Genomic DNA, 7258 nt, shown 5'->3' on the forward strand with positions numbered 1-7258 from the left:
GTTAGTTAAAAAATCAGTCGCAAGTCGGTTTATCTCTTATATAACATATTTTATGTACACGTTGTGTCGTCTGGTGTATAAAATATTTAGTTTTCGACGCCACTTCTTTAAAAGAAAGAAAGAAAGAAAGAAAGAAAGAAAGAAAGAAAGAAAGATGTACTACATATGTAATGAATATGTAGTTGTGAATCAGGTCATCAAGACAATTATAAAAATAATGTTGGTGTAGTGGTTAGCACTGTTGCCTCACAGTCCTGGGTTCGAGCCCAGCAGCCGGCGAGGGCCTTTCTGTGAGGAGTTTGCATGTTCTTCCCATGTCTGTGTGGATTTCATCCGGGTGCTCCGGTTTCCCCTACAGTCCAAAGACATGCAGGTTAGGCTAATTGGTGGCTCTAAATTGACCGTAGGTGCGAATGGTTGTTTGTCTTTGTGTCAGCTTCAACCCTGCGATGACCTGGCGACTTGTCCAGGGTGTATCCCGCCTCTCGCATCTCGCCCATAGTCAGCTGGGATAGGCTCCAGCTTGCCTGCGACCCTGTAGAACAGGATAAGCGGCTACAGATAATGGATGGATGGATGGATGGATGTTGGTGGAGTGGTTAGCACTGTTGCCTCACAGTCCTGGGTTCGAGCCCAGCGGCCGGCGAGGGCCTTTCTGTGAGGAGTTTGCATGTTCTTCCCGTGTCTGTGTGGATTTCATCCGGGTGCTCCGGTTTCCCCTACAGTCCAAAGACATGCAGGTTAGGCTAATTGGTGGCTCTAAATTGACCGTAGGTGCGAATGGTTGTTTGTCTTTGTGTCAGCTTCAACCCTGCGATGACCTGGCGACTTGTCCAGGGTGTATCCCGCCTCTCGCATCTTGCCCATAGTCAGCTGGGATAGGCTCCAGCTTGCCTGCGACCCTGTAGAACAGGATAAGCGGCTACAGATAATGGATGGATGGATGGATGGATGTTGGTGTAGTGGTTATCACTGTTGCCTCACAGTCCTGGGCTCGAGCCCAGCAGCCGGCGAGGGCCTTTCTGTGAGGAGTTTGCATGTTCTTCCCATGTCTGTGTGGGTTTCATCCGGGTGCTCCGGTTTTCCCTACAGTCCAAAGACATGCAGGTTAGGCTAATTGGTGGCTCTAAATTGACCGTGACTGTGAATGGTTGTTTGTCTCTGTGTCAGTGTCAACCCTGCGATGACCTGGCAACTTGTCCAGCTGGGATAGGCTCCAGCTTGCCTGTGACCCTGTAGAACAGGATAAAGCGGCTACAGATAATGGATGGATGTTGTATAGTAGTAGCAGCCTTTATTTGTCACATGTACACTCAAGCACAGTGAAATTCATCCTCTACATTTAACCCATCTGAAGCAGTGAACACATGCATGCACACGCACATACCTAGAGCAGTGGGCAACTATGCTACAGCGCCCAGGGAGCAGTTGGGGGTTAGGCGCCTTGCTCAAGGGCACTTCAGTCCAAGGCTGCCCCATGTTAACCTAACTGCATGTCTTTGAACTGTGGGGGAAACCGGAGCACCCGGAGGAAACCCACGCAGACACTGGGAGAACATACAAACTCCACACAGAAAGGCCCCCATTAGCTGCTGGACCTAGAACCTTCTTGCTGTGAGGTGAAAGTGCTAACCACTACATCACTGTGCTGCCCCAATGTCTTACAAATACAACTGAGTTATCAATACATGTGAAATCTATCTATCTATCTATCTATCTATCTATCTATCTATCTATCTATCTATCTATCTATCTATCTATCTATCTATCTATCTATCTGAGGTTCTTTCCCAAAGTGTTGCCACAGTGTTGGAAGAACACAATTGTCTTGAATGTCTTTTTATTCTGTAGCAATTTTCTTTCACTGGAGATAAGGAAAGTAGCACAAGGTGCAGTGGTTCGCACTGTCGCCTCACAGCAACTAGGTTCTGGGTTTGAACCTCATGGCCGACTGAGGCTTTTCTGTATGGAGTCTGCCTGTTCTCCCCATGCTTATGCAAATTTATTCTGGGGCCTCCAGTTTCCTCCCACAGTCCAAAAACACCCAGATTAGGTCAACTGCCTACTTTAAATGTGAGTGTGAATGGTTGTTCTTCTCTGTGTTAACCCTATGATAGATTGGCACCCTGCCCAGGGTGTACCCTGCTTCTTGCCTGAAGTCACCTGGGTGCCTGGTCACCTGGCTCCATCTTTCCATGACCCTGCTAATGGTATAGATAATGGATGGATGGAACCAAGGGGTCTAAACCTGATCCAGCATTACAATGCCCCTGTACACAAAGTGAGCTCAATGAAGAAAAGGTTTGCCAAGGAAGAACTTGAGTAGCCTGTACATAGCCCTGACCTCAATCCCACTGAACACCTTTGGGATGAACTGGAAGACTGACTGCACCCCAGGCCTCCTCACCCAACATCAGTGCCTGACCTCACTAATGCTTTTGTGGCTGAATGGGCAAAAATCCCCACAGCGATGTAGGAATGCCTTTCTAGAATAGTAGAGGTTATTATAACAGCAAAGAGTGACTAAATCTGGAACAGGATGTTCAGCAATCACATACAAGCTTTATGGTCAGGTGTCCACAAAGTTTTGGCCATATAGTGTATCTATCTCTTTGTGTGCAAGGTGCCTTGTGATGGACTGCCACCCAATCTGCGATGAATTTTACCACCTTGCACCCAGTATTCCCAGGATTGGGATCTGGATCCTCCACAACTCTTACCAGGATAAAGAAGTTACTAAAAATGAATGATGAATGCATTAGTGAATATATTCTGTACATTGTCCTAAATGTATACAAACCTTTGCTCTTGGCTGCATTTATTCTCTTCGGTATTCAAACATTTTTTGGCAGGGCTGCTCATACATCTGCTGAACTTCATGTATTAACCTCCCATAACAAGCACATAAAAGACAAACCACATATTTGGCGCAAATCACACAAATGGGCCAAACCTCCATACTGACAAAAATGAAAAAAAAAAAAGTTCATAAAATAAAGTTGGCATACTGTATCTTCCATTCTCCATTCTATACATAACTGTGAATCTTTATGATTATAGCCACAGAAATGATTTGTAGATTGTGCTTTCCCATTGCTCGCTACTCAATTAACAATGTGGAATTTAATATATTATGTATTCATCCTTAGAAACTACTCTATCCTGGTCAGGGTCAGGGTGGATCTGGAGCCTATCCTGGGAACACCAGGCACAAGGCAGGAATACACCCTGAATGGGATGCCAGTCCATCCGGGCACCATGCACACACACATTCACACACTTATTCACATCTAGAGACAACTGAGAGTTGCAAGTCTATGGGAAACCATAGCTTAATGATTAGAGAAGCAGATTTGGGACCAAAAGGTGGCTGGTTTAATTCCCTGGACCGGCAAGAATGGCTGAAGTGCCCTTGAGCAAGGCACCTAACCCCCCAACTGCTCCCCAGTTGTTCTGGGTACATTGTACATCGCTCTGGATAAGAGCGTCTACTAAATGCCTGTAATGTAATGTAAATTTGCCTATTGGAATGTTTTGAACAATGGTAGGAAGCCAGAGAACATGGAAAACCTCCAGTAACCTGAGCTCAGGATCAAAACCGGGGACCCTGGAGCGATGAGAAAGCAATGCTAACTGCTGCATCACCATGCTCGACTTTTAATGTTATATCATTTTAAATTTCTAATCAAACAAGGTCATCATCAACAACAACGACAAGAACAACAAAAGCTAAAACTCCATTTTGTTCACCGCCAAGCAGATTTCCTGGGTTGCCACACTCTCTGAGTCCATCCAGATGTTGGTCAATTATCAAACAACCACACTAAAACCCCAAGATATATGTTATGTATTATATTCTTTGCAGAAAGTGAACACTGCAGAGAATATCCTAAACTTGGTATCAAACTTGTAATAACATCATTTGGCCAAAGATGGCGATAACCACTTACCTTATCCTTGGGCTCAGCACGAAAACCCAGTGTGCTTGAGCTCAGTGTGTTTACCTACAAACACTAAAAGGTTTAGATCAGTTTTAAAGTTCCTGGCAATGTTTAATAGAACATTTTAGCTATTTTAGAGGCGTGCAGGGGCATTTCCAAGCCAAAGATTAGTTTTGGGTTTGGTCTAGAGCCCTGTGCCGGACCACAAACACTGAAATGAAAGAGTCTGTTAATACCACTAATCCTCACTGCTAAGACGGCAGAGGCTGACATTGACCCATGGAACACACCCATGTTTGTCTTACTACCCTTGTGAAGACCTTCAGTTGATATAATTATTAATGCAGCTAATTCATGCTGTGCCTACATCTAAACCTAACCCTAACTGTAACCCCAGTAACCAAAAGGAAACCTTCTGGCTTTTAAGTTGAATCAAATGTCCCCATAAGTTCAAACTGGCCAGAGAGATCCATCCATTGTCTGTAACCACTTATCCTGTGCAGAGTCATGGGCAAGCTGGAGCCTATCCCAGCTGACTATGGGCAAGAGGCAGGGTACACCCTGGACAAGTCACCAGATCATCACAGGGCTGACACATAGAGACAAACAACCATTCACATTCACACCTACGGTCAAGTTCAAGCCACCAATTAACCTAACCTACATGTCTTTGGACTGTAGGGGAAACCGGAGCACTCAGAGGAAACCCACACAGACACGGGGAGAACAGGAAAACTCCACACAGAAAGGCCCTCGTCGGCCGCTGGGCTTGAACCCAGAACCTTCTTACTGTGAGGTGACAGTGCTAACCACTACACCACTGTGCTACCCAGAGATGTCCTGTGAGGGATATTTGGTCCACCAAGATACAAAAATAGGTGCGCGCGCACACACACACACACACACACACACACACACACACACACACACACTGTACTTAATACGTAATACACTGGAGCAGGAAGATGAAAGGAGTTCTCATTCATGTCCTTTTGTCCCTTTTGATCTGTAAATCTTTTTCATCTTTCTGCACTGTGTCCATGTTTAACTAGAAGGTTTCAGCTTGTAACAAGTGTCAGCAGTACACCAGGGGTAATATACAGTGTGGGCAGATGTGATGCTGTAGTTATAATTAACATTTGAGCAGGGATAAAAAAAGACCGGGACCTACAGATTTAAAAAAAAATATTTTTCTGTTTGAGTTTACTCCAATATGGTTATTGTCAATGATGGTTGGACAGAATGTTGCACTATGGATGTTTGGATGCAATAAACTCACTCTCTCGACTACAATTAATATTCATCTGTGTGCATGCTCCTATCGATTTCTTACGCATCCAAGACAACATACCAAGTTTATTTCACAATCTCCTGATTTGAAGGTGGTTAGAATATAATCTCACTGCAACAGCAAGCTGAGCCCACATCATATTCCAGCAGGTCACACAGAGTTCAAGGAAGTCTGCCTCCTCAGGCGCAACCTGATCATTTACACACCACTCACTGTGGATACTGTGGGTGACGCACAGTGATCAAGGCTGAGTAAACCGTGTGTGTGTGTGTGTGTGAGAGAGAGAGAAACAAAAGGATTATGTTTAGTAGGAGTTTTAGTAGGATTGCTTATATAATAAGTACACCCTACAAGGAAATTCGCCAGAGATCCCAGTTGCCAAATAGTACATCATTCGTTACTGAGCAATGCTGCTTTAAATTAATCCACAAAGATATTGTTTTTTTCCGGGTGTTGCTGTTATTTTGCCCATTTGAGTTGAATCCTGGCCACTTTGAACTTTAATATCTTGCAGTTGATCAAAAATGAACATCCAGTATCAGTCAAAAGTTTGGACACACCTACTCATTCATCAGTTTTTCTGTATTTTGACTATTTTCTACACTGTTGAACAAGACTGAAGACATCAAAACTATGAAATAACATCTGGAACATATATGGAATTATGTGGTTAACAAAATATGTTTCATATTTTAGATTCTTCAAAGTACCGAGCGTTTACCTTGATGACACTTTGCACACTATTAGCATTATCTTAACCAGCTTCATGAGGGAGTCACCTGGAACGCTTTTCAATTAACAGGTGCCTCGTTAAAAGTTAATTAGTGCAATTTCTTGCCTTCTTCATGTGTTTGAGATCAAACAATAAATAGTAAATAATAAAAAATACAGTAAATGGCCCTATTCCACAACTGTAGTAATCCATATTATGCCAAGAACCGCTCAGCTAAGTAAAGAGAAACGACATCCATCATTACTTTAAGACATGACGTGAGTTTTAATTAATAAAAATGAAGAAAAACATTGAGTTAGAAGGTGTGTCCAAACTTTTGAGTGGTACTGTATGTTCTTTTCCCTTTGTGCTTAGTAAGATCTGATTAAACAAAAATAATTACTGTATCACACAAAATTCAGACAGCATATTGTTATTATTCATGCATGAGAATCCCTCACCTTTCGGCGAAATTTGCCGTTTTGAAACCAAAATGGGTGACCTACGTGAATCGTGTAGATCCGATGAGAAAAAAAAATTGAGGGGGGGGGGGGGGGGGGGGGGGGGTGTTTGATATTGACCCAAAGGGCAAGGAGGTCGCTTCGCACCCATAGACAGCTCGTGCCGGTTTGCGCCTCCTCCTCCTGCTTTGATATTGACACCATAGCGACGAGTACATCTCGCTGCGAAGGGCAAGCAGCATCATTTCGCGCCTCTTCTCCTGCTGGCCAGAGCGTGCACACATCAGTCAGAGTGCTGACCAGACCGCTGGAGGCTGGATTGAGTCATCGGACTGAATTTCCCTACTTTTTTCAAACTTTCCTGATTTGCCATCAAAACAAACAAAACTTCCGGCTTGATTACGTCAGCATTCGAAAGAGGGCGCGTGCGTCTTTTGACAATCCCTGTGTCCGAAATTGCTCGCTACTCACTATAGAGGATTTCGACGTGACGTCACAGGTGACGTGACGCCCCGGTGTCCGCCATTTTGAAGGTCAAGCTAGCTAATGTCAACAACAGTAGCTAGTATGTTACTGTAGCAATGTTTACGTTCAGTCATTTGGATGATTGTTAAAACCTTTCAGTCTCAAGTTTTTCCTTTACTGTATTTACTAGTTTACTGAGCTAGCGCGCTCGGGCAGGCTGGGAGCGAGCGCGCTAGCTCGGGCAGGCTGGGAGCGAGCGTGCTAGCTCGGGCAGGCTGGGAGCGAGCGCGCTAGCTCGGGCAGGCTGGGAGCTCCCAGCCTGCCCGAGCTAGCACGCTCGCTCCCAGCCTGCCCGAGCTAGCGTGCTCGCTCCCAGCCTGCCCGAGCG

The sequence above is a fragment of the Neoarius graeffei genome, chromosome 10 (assembly GCF_027579695.1).
Source record: "Neoarius graeffei isolate fNeoGra1 chromosome 10, fNeoGra1.pri, whole genome shotgun sequence".
NCBI lineage: Eukaryota > Metazoa > Chordata > Actinopteri > Siluriformes > Ariidae > Neoarius > Neoarius graeffei.